Genomic DNA, 14,686 nt, shown 5'->3' with positions numbered 1-14,686 from the left:
AATAAAATTGGCTCAGGACCCTTAATGAGTACTTAACTTTATTCTATCTATGTGGGGTGAAGGCCAAGGTTAAAATATAGATCAGGAGAGTGAGATAGAGATAATGCTCTGTCACTCTCTAACTGTATATCTAATAGCGGTGGGTCAGACAATTATGGGACCTACCTCAAAATCGGGTCGACATGTTTCGCGTCTTCGTGGTCCATGTGGATCCAATGACGCTTCTTCAGGACCTAGTATAAAAGACTTCTCCAACTACAAGCTAAATTGGCTATCATATATCAGAGCTGACAGTCAAACAAAAAATTATCGTCAGTCACTTACTTAAGTCTATTGTGACCCTTAGTGTAATTCCTATTCGTCACCCTAGAAAAGATTAAAGCGTGAATTGTATCTCAAAAATATTCTTGATTCAATTGTAGCAGAATGTACGATAAATTGTGTGGCACACGGTGATCGTGCTGATGGTGACACACTCATGCCAAATAAACAGAGATATGCTTACCCTCCCACATTGAGTTAGGGCTTTATGGGTTCACGCGGGCCATTGGTCAGGTTCAGTTAACACACTGCTAGCGGTAAGGAAAAAATAGATAAATGAGTGAGTCAGGGAGCATATGTAAATTAGCACAGAAGTGTCAGGAATTCTACCCTTACAAACAAGGTAACAAACTCCACTTTTATGGATGGTGGGGGCAGTCCATCGATGCTTATCAGGCGTTTAAAAAATGTTAAAAGCCTAGTATCTGGCCCATCAGGTAGTCAATGCAGGATATGTGGGATTTCTATGGCAAAAAAACCTTTACTATGTACCTGCTTATGATATCTCTAGTTAGAAAATGATCCACGCAGCAAACAGGTCAACAAAAGTGAGTGTATTATGACTTAACTTAGTATTACAATAGAAAAAAGCCGAAATCACTTAATTTATCAAACAGGGACGGAGGTAAAATCTCCAGAGCAGCTACGTGGCGTTTTAGGTAGTCAAAATGTCACCAGTTCGATCGATAAGCGAGCGTAACCCAGTGCCGTGAGAGTGTTCAAACAAGTCAACGCGACGGAACACTTACTGTAAAGAGCCTGGCAGTGGGCGGCTACACCTACCCCTGGACGCGCTCCCGGAAGTAAAAGGGAAGCGCGAACCCGGGGGTAGAAATCCCATCGAGCCCGGAAATCGATGGGGGCGTCTGGCGCGTCCGTTGCTAAGTGACGGCAGTGCGTCTCGCGCCCGAAAATAATTGGTAATGGAAATAAATGACGGGCTTACGACGAGGTTCATTCGTACATGCAAAGACGGCGGCCATCTTAAAGTTAAGGAACTTGCAAACAGCCAACTATGGCATCTATCTCCATACACTGTGATGGAAATGGAGGGAGGGATCAAAGACTGACTCGTCGAATCTCATCATGTGGCATTTGTCTGTTATATTAAATAAGATGTTATCGGAGGTCATATTTTGTATAAAGCAAACAATCAATTAGTCTATAAACAACTCACATGTCTGGAGGGGCACCATGGCTATTCTGGGTCCTGATACCTAGATCAGGAGGAGAGACTAGTCCAAGGGATATCATCATTCAGTCCCTTGCGGTGGGTTCCAAGTTTAAAAACCCATCGTTGTTCTAATTCAAAAAGAGACCCTGTCCCCTGCTGGGTACTTGTCTGTAATACAACCCACCACATGTCATCAGGGCTATGTTGTAACTCAATGTAATGCATGCTAAGCTTTGTCGAAATTCGACCGCAACGGATGTTGCTGCGGTGTTCATTGATTCTTAGTTTAACTGCTCTCGTGGTCATCCCTACATATTGTAGGCCACAAGGGCAAGTGATCAAATATACACAGTTTCTAGTATTGCAGTTGGTATGTTTGAGTAGCCGCCAGTTTCCAATGGGTGCTAAATCTAGTGTGTCTATTTGTTTTGTAAGTGGGCATACGTTGCAATTTCCACAGGGGTAGTGGCCCCTAACTGGTGGTAACTCCCAGAGGGTCCCTTGTTTACTAGGCGCAGCCTGGGGTTTAGGTCGCGTGTGGATCAGAATATCCTTTAAATTAGTGGTCCTTTTGAAGGCAAATAACGGTTTTGAGACATTCTCACCACCACTACAGAGGATATCCCATCTTTTGTTAATGATTTTCTTGATGGTATTGGACAATGGTGTAAAGGTGGTAACACACGTAAGTTTATTTGCTGTGTCTCTGGTGGCCGTATGCAGTAGTGAATCTCTGTCACTGTACTTAGCTCGCTTGTAGGCAGTATTAACCACTTTAGTTGGGTAATGACGGTCACATAATTTATGCTTCAATTCTTGAGCTTGTGTGTCAAACGAGCAGATGTTGCTGCAATTGCGGCGTAACCGCAGGAACTGGCCAAAAGGCAAATTGTCTCTGAGTGTTTTAGGGTGGTAGCTATCGTATAGTAATAAGCTATTACGATCTGTAGTTTTCTGATAATTGCAAGTCTTCAGTTTGCCTCTATCAATGCTGAGCTCCAGATCCAGGAAAGGGATCATAGTGGTTGAGACCGAGGAGGTGAAATGCAAAAAAGGGTCCAAACTGTTGACCCAAGTCGTAAAGGCTGTTACCTTGTCGATGGGGCCCTGCCAGATGACCAGAATGTCGTCTATATAACGACGCCACATTCTGATGTTGTCAGAGAAGGGGTTCGAGTCCGGTAGTATGAATCGTTTTTCGAAATCATACATGTAGAGACATGCTAGGCTGGGGGCAAAAGTGCTGCCCATCGAAGTACCTCGAATCTGATGAAATAGTAGGTCTTCGAACTGAAAAAAATTCTCTGTCATGGCTAGATTAGCACAGTGCATGATGAAATGCACAGGAGTCGCCGTGTCGAGTGTTGCAGAGAGGAGGGCTGTTTCAACTACTGTTAAGGTGGCTTGTTGTGGAATGTTGGTGTATAATGCCTCGACATCTAGGGTGATCATAGCTTGGACATTGTCTGTGGCATTGATAGATTCTATAAGGTTTAGGACATCTTTAGTGTCTCGTAAATATGTAGAAGATTGCTGCACGAGAGGTTGCAAAAAATGGTCACAATATATAGAAAGAGGTTCTAGGATAGATCCTATACCTGAGACTATTGGGCGACCCGGAGGGGGAGTCTTCCCTTTGTGAATCTTGGGGAGACAATAAAAGTACGGGATTCTCGGGTTCGCAGTATCCAGAAATTCTGCTTCTTTTTGTGAGATCCAAGCATTACTGGAAGCCTCATTTATCATTCCTCTTATCTCTGCCTGGATTCTAGTTGTAGGGTCATTGTTGATTCGTGCATAGTACGTGGAGTCACTCAAGAGGCGGAGACATTCCTGTCTGTAGTCTTCAGAGTTCATTATGACTATAGCGCCCCCTTTATCTGCTGATTTGATGGTAATGCTATTGTCAGCTGCCAGTCTCTTGAGAGCATCATTCTAATTTTTAGGTATATTTATGAAGTTCTGTTTGGGTTGAAGTTTACTAAGATCGGTATTAACCGCCTTCTCAAATGCCAAGATCTCACACGATATTGAGGTGGAAGGGGGCATAAATTTGGACGGTTTTCTGAGGCCCGAGTCCGGAGGGACAGAACCAATGGGTTTGTCTTTGAAAAAGGCCTGTAATCGGATTTTCCTAAAAAATTGTGCAAGTTCACATTGAAGGCGAAAGAAGTCTTCTTTCGGGGTTGGTACAAATCCCAAACCCCTATTAAGAACCATGGTTTCTTCAGGGGAGAGGGGTCTTGCAGACAGGTTGACGACTAAGTCTTTGGTTGTTGGACTCTGCCCTGGCTCCGCGTGATCATTTGTGGTTCCTCTTGGGCCCAATGGACTCTTCTGCCTCTTCCTCGCCTTCTGCCTCGTCCCCTGCCCCTGCCGTTGCCTAAAAAAGGCATGTATGGTAACATGTGGCGGGGTTGGTAGAAGGGGAAGGGTTGTTGCCAACCCAAGGGCTGACCAGGATGATATTGAGGAAAATTGTAATATGGTTGTGGTCTCTCGTCATCGGTGCTCCACCCGTCAGATGAAGAACTGTGACTGTATTTACGTGGTCTTCTAAGCGACGTGGAAGACTCATCTGACGAGACTGATTGAGTGTCCGCAGAGTAGTCTTCCTTGATATAGGGATAGACTTTTTCTCTGCTAAATTTGCTGATGTCTTTCTGCAATTTAGTAATTTTTTGTTGTGTCAAGAATTCCTTTGACTCATTCAGTTCTAAATTGATTTCCGCTAATCGACTCTTGAATGCTTCGATAGAAACTGTGGTTTTCAGTGTGTTCTCCATAAAGGTGATCTGTACAGCCATGGAATCTGCTATCCGCCTGGAGGTATTGATGATAAGTACCAGCCAGTCGCGGGTGCATTTCCAGGCGATTTGAGCCCAGTCTTTCCTAAAGGCCAAGTCCTGTAGGAAAATCCGCGGCATGTTGGACACCAGTAGTCCATTAGGGGCTATATTAGCTCTCAAGTATTCTGTCATGATAGTACCATGAAGTACTGTCTTGATCAAATCTCGCTTCAGCGAGGACAATTTATCCCATTCTGCTTTTGTGGGACCCGAAGGTCCAGCACCCTCATTTCCCAGAATGGAAGGGGTCTGTAAAATTGCTGATACGATATCATCGTCAAAGCTTAACCCCTGGAAATTATCCATCTTGGGGGAGTCTAGAGTAGACTAATGTATAATCCCACAGCAAAGCTGCTGTACTGAACACATCAAAAATAAAGGGGATATGGAGGATTAAAGGTCCAGTGTATACCCTCCAATGACAGTTACTACTACTGAAATACACTGTTCCTAGGTCACAAGGGAAGACAGGACGAGTACTCTGGAGTCCTATTTAATAGGAGCAAGAGTCCTCACACACCCAAATGGGTGTCATGCTTCATCATCGGACAAGCTCCTCGTCAGACCGGCGCTGCAATGTCTGACGGGCACCACCCTTCCGGGGGGCTCTTTGCCGGAGATCTTTTCTCGATGATGCCACTCTATCCCGCAAATGAGTAGGGAGAAAGAAAATGGGGAGAGTTCAAAGAAAGAAAAATAAAATTGGCTCAGGACCCTTAATGAGTACTTAACTTTATTCTATCTATGTGGGGTGAAGGCCAAGGTTAAAATATAGATCAGGAGAGTGAGATAGAGATAATGCTCTGTCACTCTCTAACTGTATATCTAATAGCGGTGGGTCAGACAATTATGGGACCTACCTCAAAATCGGGTCGACATGTGGAGTCAAGGCCCCTGGGTCGAGGGTGATGCCAGAGTGTCTCCTGGAGACAGAGTCGGAGACACCTCACCTGTGTCTTCATGAGTCTTCGTATCTGGGAACACTTACCTCAGTGAGTGATCCCTTGAAGAACGACGCCAGGAACCATGACGTCGCTCCTTCTTGACGACTTCGAAAAGTGGCAAGATGGCAACTTTGATTGAAGATGAGACTTCCAGCGTCCTCTTTTCTCTTTCCTTGCCTTAGCCATGAAGAGCTTTGCTCTATCTCCTTTAATGTTTTGGGATTCAACTTCTAGCATGAAGAACAGGCGTTCGGATCCCTGCTCAGACACAAAAAGTCGTTGTGAGAATCGCTGATAGACATCTGACCCTCAAATTCCCTGCAGAGCTTGAACCCCGACTTCCTCTGAGGAAACATTGTTTCGTGGAAAAAATGTTGAAAGACTCCTAACACTATGGAGAGCTTAGAAAAAAACATTACACATCAAAGACGTGGGAAAAAAGGACTGATGTCAACATGCCAATGAGGGCTTCTTAAGGTTCTGAGGACATCACGCGGAGTCGCATGCAGAGCGTGGACTTAGGACGTCCTCCTCGACCTGGGAGAGCTGAAAAGAAAAATTTCCGTGGGATGCTGGTGCATTGGGATATTCAAATGGTGAGGAATCCACAGGTAGATGTATCCATCAGCAATGCGGCTTGCTTATACTGCATTGTGTTTGGTCCACGAAGACGCGAAACATGTCGACCCGATTTTGAGGTAGGTCCCATAATTGTCTGACCCACCGCTATTAGATATACAGTTAGAGAGTGACAGAGCATTATCTCTATCTCACTCTCCTGATCTATATTTTAACCTTGGCCTTCACCCCACATAGATAGAATAAAGTTAAGTACTCATTAAGGGTCCTCAGCCAATTTTATTTTTCTTTCTTTGAACTCTCCCCATTTTTTTTCTCCCTACTCATTTGCGGGATAGAGTGGCATCATCGAGAAAAGATCTCCGGCAAAGAGCCCCCCGGAAGGGTGGTGCCCGTCAGACATTGCAGCGCCGGTCTGACGAGGAGCTTGTCCGATGATGAAGCATGACACCCATTTGGGTGTGTGAGGACTCTTGCTCCTATTAAATAGGACTCCAGAGTACTCGTCCTGTCTTCCCTTGTGACCTAGGAACAGTGTATTTCAGTAGTAGTAACTTTGTGTGTTCCTCTCAGACAATGAGACAAAGGGGGACTAGGTTTTGGCAGGGTGGGCCATCCTGCCAGGATGGGTGGGATGACCTGTTCCCTGTTCCACTTACATTTCAAAGTGCTGCCACCAGAACACACAAAAAGGGACCTGACATCAGTCTTACATTACCCCAGATTACTTGGAGCTTTGACAGGCGAAGGGAAGAGCTTTCCGCAGCCAAATGTGGGAGTAGCCAGGATGTCACCCCCACTTAACAAGCTGGAATCAGGTAGAAATATTGGACCTCCTAAACAAACTCTTTATTACACTCTTGGACTATGTTCCCCAGAGGACTGCCCTGCTGCTTGAGACCTGGATTGTTCTTTAGAGGACTGCCCTGCTGCTACCAGAGGACTGTCCTGTTGCTTGAGGCCTGTCTTGCTGTCAGGATGACTTCCCTGCTTCTTGAGGCCTACCCTTTTCTCTGAGAAGGAAGACTAGACCTTCATCCCAGGCTACCTGACTGACTTTAAGGGTCAGATGGGTGGCCTCCTGTTCTGAGTTACGGGGGCACAACAAGCTCCAGAGGCCTACTTGCAACTTCCCAGTTGATCTGCTGTAACTGGACCTGCCCAAGCCCCACCAACCTTGGCTAGTGTGAGTCCCTGATCCCCAAGGAGTGCTTAATGTTGTCCTGGACCCTTGGATGGCATCAGAGTGCAGTCCTCTGGAAAAACAGGAAGTAATCATGAAGTTTTGGGCTCTTTGCAATTGAGAGCAGGCCAGTTTGTGCCAAGACTCTGCTGCCCGCGATGACCGCCAATGCGAAGCTCCAGTGAACCCAACTCTCCGTGCTACATCGACCACCAGTGATGGCCAGCAACGTGAGGTATGCACTCCACGCTACAGCAATGACAGACCATGGTCACAGCTGATTCAAAGCTCCAACAGTGTCCCTCTGCAATGCCTGACTGGATCTTTGTGCTAAAGCGACAACCATCCCTGATTCTCTGCCTGCTCCTCGGGGCCTCCTCCACCGTGAATGGGACTCTTTGCTCATGATTTTGAAAAGGTAACTTTTTCAGCTGGACAAACCCTGTCCCTGTATCTGGCCTGCACTCCATTGCAGTCAGCTTAAACTTGTGACTTTCCCCTGGTCTAGCATGACCAGGTGACTACGAGTGGTGCTTTGGGCTTTTAGACACTATGGGCCTGATTCTAACTTTGGAGGACAGTGTTAAACCGTCCCAAAAGTGGCGGATATACCACCTACCGTATTACGAGTCCATTATATCCTATGGAACTCGTAATACGGTAGGTGGTATATCCGCCACTTTTGGGACGGTTTAACACCGTCCTCCAAAGTTAGAATCAGGCCCTATATTTACCTACAACTTTGAAATTGCATATCTTTGCTTCTACCTATTTGATCTTTGTAATTCTGGTATAATTTTATTTATTAATATTTTCTTTATTTATCTAAATTCTTTTAAGAGTTTTCTTGTTTTGTGTTATCACTTTATTACTGTTGTTGCCCTGCATAAAAATGTTAAGCAATGCCTCTAAGCTAAGCCTGACTGCTTTGGTGCCAGGCTACCTTAGGGTTAAACACAGGTTAATTTAGTGATTTTGTTGTGGTTCACCCAGAATGAATGAATGGAGAGTTCATGAAGCGCGGGGAATACCCAAAGATTTCTTGGCCCTGCAGGAGAACAAGGAAGATTACAACTCAACTATCCACTTTCTTGGGTAAAGAGCCACATCTTAAAGGACATTCTAACGATCGAAAATGAAGCAGCTGATTTTAGGCTCTAAGGAAGATGGTTCCAATGCAACGTCATAGACCTAAAAAAGCCTTTTACCACCCAAGAAGACCATTTCAAAGATAGCATCACCAAATTAATGGCAGAGTCAAAATGCAAAGTTCTGCCCATTATATACCTTCTCAGCTTTGACTTAAAGTATTGGGGCCCAGCCAACTAAGGGTCTTATAGGCCGTACATAGCCCCAGATTTATGAGGGCCTAGCGCCTCCTTGTGCCACATTAGCATCATTTTTATGAAGCTAATGTGACCCAACGAGGCCAAATTCGCCACACCATATTTTGCATTGTGCTACTTTGTTACCCCTTGCACAACATTATGCCTGCAACAGGCATAATGTATGCAAGGCGGCTTTCCCCCATTAGGGGGACCGCAATAATGGCATGGTGGAATCCAAGAGATTCAGCTGTGCCATTTTTAGTGGCTATTTCTAATGCCTGCACAGAGTAGGCATTAAAAGGGGGCATACCATTGCTTTCAATGGGCCCGATGTACTCTGCAGGAGTAGTGGCAACATTTTGGCACAAATCCTGCACAGTACATCAGTAGCATCAAAATGTTAACACTATTGCCTATACCCTGCGTCATGGTGTGCCATATATTAAATATGGCAAACACAATGGTAGTGGTGTGGGGGGACGCTTAGGGGCACAACAAAAGTGACGCTGCATTGGATGCAGCGCCTCTTTTCTAAAATTCAGGCCATAGTGCCTTAAAGATGACACATTGACTAACGGCAGCCAATGCAAATTGCTAATGGCCATTTTTGCAGATTGATGTTTGGGAATTAACAGAAGAAACCATGCAGCCGCATTTTCAAGGGTTTACCCCTGCTGTACTCCGCACAGCTGAGAATATGATTCTGAGATTAAATCACTTAAAGTCACAGATTGCAGTCAATCTAAAAGGAACAACTGTAAAAGGGCTAAGGCCTGAATCTTGGCTATTTACTACCGCTTTGTCCAGCATGGGAACCGTTAATTTTTTTATAGTCTGAAAGAGAGTTCTATTTGAGTCACTTGCTGATCTAGTTAGATCAGCATAGTATGTTGAACTGGCCACAAAATATAACTTTTGTCAGCAAGACACTCTTTATATTTTTCTCTTTCTTTAAGGGCATAACCTTTTTGCCATTTGTGTTCCTGCCTTCTACGCCCTTGTTTCAGTGCCCTAAGAGATTCATTGAACCCTGGGTGAGACATCTTTTTAAATTGGTGGCCATGGTTTTTACAGAGGCCATAAATCAAGGGCAGAGGTGATCCATTTAGAAAAATTCTCCACCATCTGATCTGAATTCTCTAAGGTTTCAGGAGCAAAGGTAGTTAGTAGGGTCTTTAATCAGTGGACTGAATGTTATGCCAGGCTTTGCTACCAGACATCTGTAAGGAAATGCCTTCCTTGGCATGTTTACCCCCTAACATTTTGCCTTTTGTTGATGCCAGTTATGATTGAAAGTGTGCTGGGACCCTTCTAACCAGGCCCCAGCACCAGTGTTCTTTCCCTAAACTGTACCTTTGTTCCCACAATTGGCACATCCCTGGCACACAGATAAGTCCCTTGTAAATGGTACCCCTGGTACCAACGGCCCTGTGGCCAGGGAAGGTCTCTAAGGGCTGCAGTATGTATTATGCCACCCTGGGGACCCCTCACTCAGCACATGCACACTGCCTCACAGCTTGTGTGTGCTGGTGGGGAGAAAATGACTAAGTCGACATGGCACTCCCCTCAGGGTGCCATGCCCACAACCCACTGCCTATGGCATAGGTAAGTCACCCTTCTAGCAGGCCTTACAGCCCTAAGGCAGGGTGCACTATACCACAGGTGAGGGCATAGTTGCATGAGCACTATGCCCCTACAATGTCTAAGCCAAACCTTAGACATTATAAGTGCAGGGTAGCCATAAAGAGTATATGATCTGGGAGTCAAACACGAACTCCACAGTTCCATAACGGCTACACTGAAATCTGGGAAGTTTGGTATCGAACTTATCAGCACAATAAATGCACACTGATGCCAGTGTGGGATTTATTGAAAATACACCCAGAGGGCATCTTAGAGATGCCCCCTGAATACCAGTCCAACTCCTAGTGCTAGGCTGACCAGTTTCTGCCAGCCTGCCGCAACCAGACGAGTTTCTGGCCACATGGGGTGAGTGCCTTTGTCACTCTGTGGCCAGGAACAAAGCCTGTACTGGTTGGAGGTGCTTCTCACCTCCCCCTGCAGGAACTGTAACACCTAGTGGTGCGCCTCAAAGGCTCCTGCCTGTTGTTCCAGCACCCCAGGACATCCCAGCTAGTGGAGATGCCCGCCCCTCCGGACACAGCCCCCACTTTTGGCGGCAAGTCCGGAGGAGATAATTAGAAAAACAAGGAGGGGTCACCTACCAGTCAGGACAGCCCTTAAGGTGGCCTGAGCTGAGGTGACCCCTGCCTTTAGAAATCCTCCATCTTGAGTTTGGAGGATTCCCCCAATAGGAATAGGGATGTGCCCCTCTCCCCTCAGGGAGGAGGCACAAAGAGGGTGTAGCCACCCTCAAGGACAGTAGCAATTGGCTACTGCTCCCCAGACCTAAACACATCCCTACATTTAGTATTTAAGGGTGACCCTGAACCCAGGGAATCAGATTCCTGCAACCTGAAGAAAGAAGAAGGACTGCTGACCTGAAAGCCCCGCAGAGATGAGATAGACACCAACTGACTTTGCCCCAGCCCTACCGGCCTGTCTCCAGACTGAAAGAACCTGCACAGCAATGCATCCGAAGGGACCAGTGACCTCTGAGGACTCAGAGGACTGCCCTGCACCTAAGGACTAAGAAACTCCCGAGAACAGCGCCACTGTTCCGAAACTGCAACAACTTTGCAACTTTGAAGCAACTTTTAAAGAGACGCTCCCTTCCCGCTGGAAGCGTGAGACTTCACACTCTACACCCGACGCCCCCAGCTCGAACCAAGGACAACATACACCGCAGAGAGGACTCTCAGGTGACTCCAATGACATCGACACCCTGAGTCGACCTCCCTGCACCCCCACAGTGACGCCTTCATAGAGGATCCAGAGGCTCCCCCTGACCGTGACTGCCTGGTAACAAAGGAACCGAACGCCTGGACCAAGCACTGCACCCGCAGCCCCCAGGACCGAGAGGAACCACCTACCAGTGTAAGAGTGACCAGCAGGCTGCCCTCATCCTAGCCCAGTTTGTGGCTGGCCCAAGAAGCCCCCCTGTGCCCTACCTGCATCGCCTAAGTGACCACCGGGCCCCTCCATTGCTTTCAATAGCAAACCCGACACCTACTTTGCCTACTGCACCCGGCCACCCCTGTGCCGCTGAGGGTGTGTTTTGTGGGCTTGTGTGTGTGTGTCCCCCAGTGCTCTACAAAACCCCCCTTGTCCCCTCCCCGAGGAAGCAGGTAATTACCTGTAAGTAGACTAGGATCGGAGCACCCCTGTTCTTCATAGACGCCTATGTGTTTGGGCCCTCCTTTGACATCTGCACCTGACCAGCCCTGTGTTGCTGGTGCTGTGGCTTTGGGGTTGCCTTGAACCCCCAACGGTGGGCTGCCTATGCCCAGGAGACTGACTGTGTAAGTGCTTTACTTACCTGAGAAACCTAACCAAACTTACCTCCCCCAGGAACTGTTGATTTTTGCAGTGTACACTTTTAAAATAGCTTATTGCCATTTTAACCAAAACTGTGTGTACTACTGTTTTAAATCAAAGTTCTATACTTACGTGTGTGAAGTACCTTGCATTTCTATGTACTTACCTCAAATCTTGAATCTTGTGGTTCTGAAATAAATTAAGAAAAATATATTTTTCTATATTAAACCTATTGGCCTGGAGTTAAGTCTTTGAGTGTGTGTTCCTCATTTATTGCCTGTGTATGCACAACAAATGCTTAACACTACCCTCTGATAAGCCTACTGCTCGACCAAACTACCACAAAATAAAGCATTAGTATTATCTAATTTTTCCACTATCAACCTCTAAGGGGAACCCTTGGACTCTGTGCACACTATCTCTCACTTTGAGATAGTGTATACAGAGCTAACTTCCTACATCGTCTTATTACCTCAAACGAGGCAGAGCCTAATCTGCAACGTTTTCCCCCAAGTCACTACTAGGTGATCAGTCCATGTCAATGGGAGAAGGAACAGAATGCCCAAGGCCGGATTATTAGTAAAGCTCCCATCTAGGGTATGTCTTGCTCGATGAGTAGGGCCCTTAACTATCTGGGAGAGCCCTAAGCAGGAGAACATCTATAAAAGCTGATCCACATTGGAGTCCTGCATGTACTCCAAATGAAAGTTAAAATCCCCCATTACAGTAAAGTCCAATTCCACAATGAATGCTTCAAGAAGTAAGCTAACCTTGTCAACAAAAGCTGCTCTAGGACATGGGGGATAATAAACAGGCATACCAGAAAACAACTGTGTTTTACCTGTTCATACTTGAATGGCATAGCTTCCAGCCCATCTGCCGAGACCGAGGAAAAAATGTCTGATAGGTGATATCGGTAAACAATTGCTAGTCTGCCCCCCTTTTCTTAAATCTATCAAGTCGTAAAAGAGAGAAACCAGAGGGACGTGCTGAAATCAATTCAGAGCCTGAGTTGTCATCGGCCCAGGTTTCCATAATAAAGCCAAATCAGCTTCATGATCCACCAGAAACTCCAAGAATTCAAAATGATATTTGACCAAAGATCTGGCATTCAGCAGCACACTCCTAACAATCAGACAGTCAACTGGTTCATCAATCTTCTTACCATCCAGGAGCGGCTCCTCCTCTAAGGCTGAGAAGTGTTGCCCCCCCATCCACTGCCTGCGTGCAGCAGCAGCTGCAAAACTCTTACAGTGAACACATAATAAACAATGATTATTATGTTTTTACTGCAAAAGAGACGGGGTTACGGGTCAGTGCGCATGTATGTTTGGCCGTCCGTCTCGGTGCAGTGCGGCTCTGTCCAACCCAGCAATGCAGTGTCGGATTGGACAGACCAGGCGGAGGCTCCCACTCTACCTCAGAGCGCCTAGCCAGGGCGCTGCTTCCAGTCCTACCACTGCTTTGATGCTGCCAGCAGCATGAAAGCAGCAGTAGGATTGGACAGAGGGCAGGCTGGGAGTCTGAGCCTGTCCCTGCAGATGAGGAGCGATCCGGAGGTGGCGCATCGTGGTCAAACAGGTAAGCTTTTTTGTTACTGTTTTTTTTTTTTTTGGTCGCGCACCCCACAACGCCACCCCGCCCCTTTTCCCTCAAGCAACTGTTACCATCGGGTGGGAGGACCACTCTGTCTGTAATTACCGGAGGGCTATAATTGATAATACTCACTTTACAATCCGGAAAAGTTAGATGAGAGCACTCAGGCACAGAATAAGGGTTCATAGAAGCACATGCATCAGACTTACCATTAGGTCTCAAAGCTAATAGTGTTTCTCTCGAGTAGCTCAAAAAACAATCCTGGTCCGATTTCAAATGACCAGGAGAACGTGCTCTGGGCATGGTCTAGGCACAGACAGGAGCAGACGGATTTGCCTTAGGCGCGCCTGCTGCACGTGTGCCCACTGCAGCAGAAGGCACTGTCAGCTGGGTTAAGAAGCCCATCATGAGAGGGGCGTGTCAGGGGGCATGGCAAGCACCACACTCGGAGAAAGAAAGAATGCTAACTGAGGTCCAGCAACCTCTATAGATTGGCACAGGCTCCTCAGTGAGCCAATGATTACTGGTAACAAAAACAAAGATGACAAAAACTGGAGTAACCGAATCTCATAAACAGAATAACATCAGATACTAAAAAAAAGCCCCTATTCAAGAGAAGGCGGCAATCCTACACGGAGCCAGGCAGCTCCAAAACGGGCATTTTGATGCCTATAATGAAATAAAATGAGGCACCAACCTTGACAAGGATTGTGGTTGTTGCTTAAAAAGGGTTTAACCCGCCCCCCCCCTCAATCAATAACCCAATTTTTTTACAGAGGGATGTTGTCCTTCTCCTGTTTCTTAAAGTAAGTTGGCGACAGTGTTTGTTAAAGTTATCTAAAGTTTGCAGTTTTTCCATTGTATAAGAATACCTTGAGTCCGGAGAGAAAAAACAGGGAGTCTGACGATGTTCACGATCCGGGTGCGCAGGGGCGCAGACGAAGTTCCTTTGGTCTGCCTCTAGTGCATTGTGTTTTCGACCTGGTCATCTTTAACCCTTGTAAGCTCAGAGAGTTATAGCTAATACATAAAAAAATTATTTTCTCTCTCTTGAGCGCTTGCTTATTACCGTAGTTGTATACCTATCCCACCCTCTCTTTACTTGTGCCTGGCCATCTCTACATGTCTCTGCTTTTACCTTCTCTCTTCACCTCTCTCTGGCTATCTCTTGTCTTGTTTTATTTCTGAAACTTTAATGTATGATTCAATATTTTTCAATATTTCAATTTGTGTTGACAACAAGAAGAATTTATCAGATAATGGGTCATACATAT

The 14,686-nt window shown here is 46.2% G+C and overlaps 1 long non-coding RNA gene across 1 annotated transcript; it reads right to left on the bottom strand.

The window, feature by feature from the left end:
* Nucleotides 1-272: 272 nt before the first annotated feature.
* Nucleotides 273-1,096, bottom strand: LOC138297224 (uncharacterized). The gene is made up of 3 exons (XR_011203944.1): nucleotides 1,071-1,096; nucleotides 506-572; nucleotides 273-366 (listed from the first exon to the last, which is right to left on the bottom strand). It is a non-coding gene; the product is annotated as an uncharacterized lncRNA (long non-coding RNA).
* Between the last annotated feature and the right edge of the window lie 13,590 nt (nucleotides 1,097-14,686).

The sequence above is a fragment of the Pleurodeles waltl genome, chromosome 5 (assembly GCF_031143425.1).
Source record: "Pleurodeles waltl isolate 20211129_DDA chromosome 5, aPleWal1.hap1.20221129, whole genome shotgun sequence".
Classification (NCBI taxonomy): Eukaryota; Metazoa; Chordata; class Amphibia; order Caudata; family Salamandridae; genus Pleurodeles; species Pleurodeles waltl.
The sequence above is the reverse complement of the archived record's forward strand: the minus strand, read 5'-3'. Positions and strand labels throughout refer to the sequence as shown.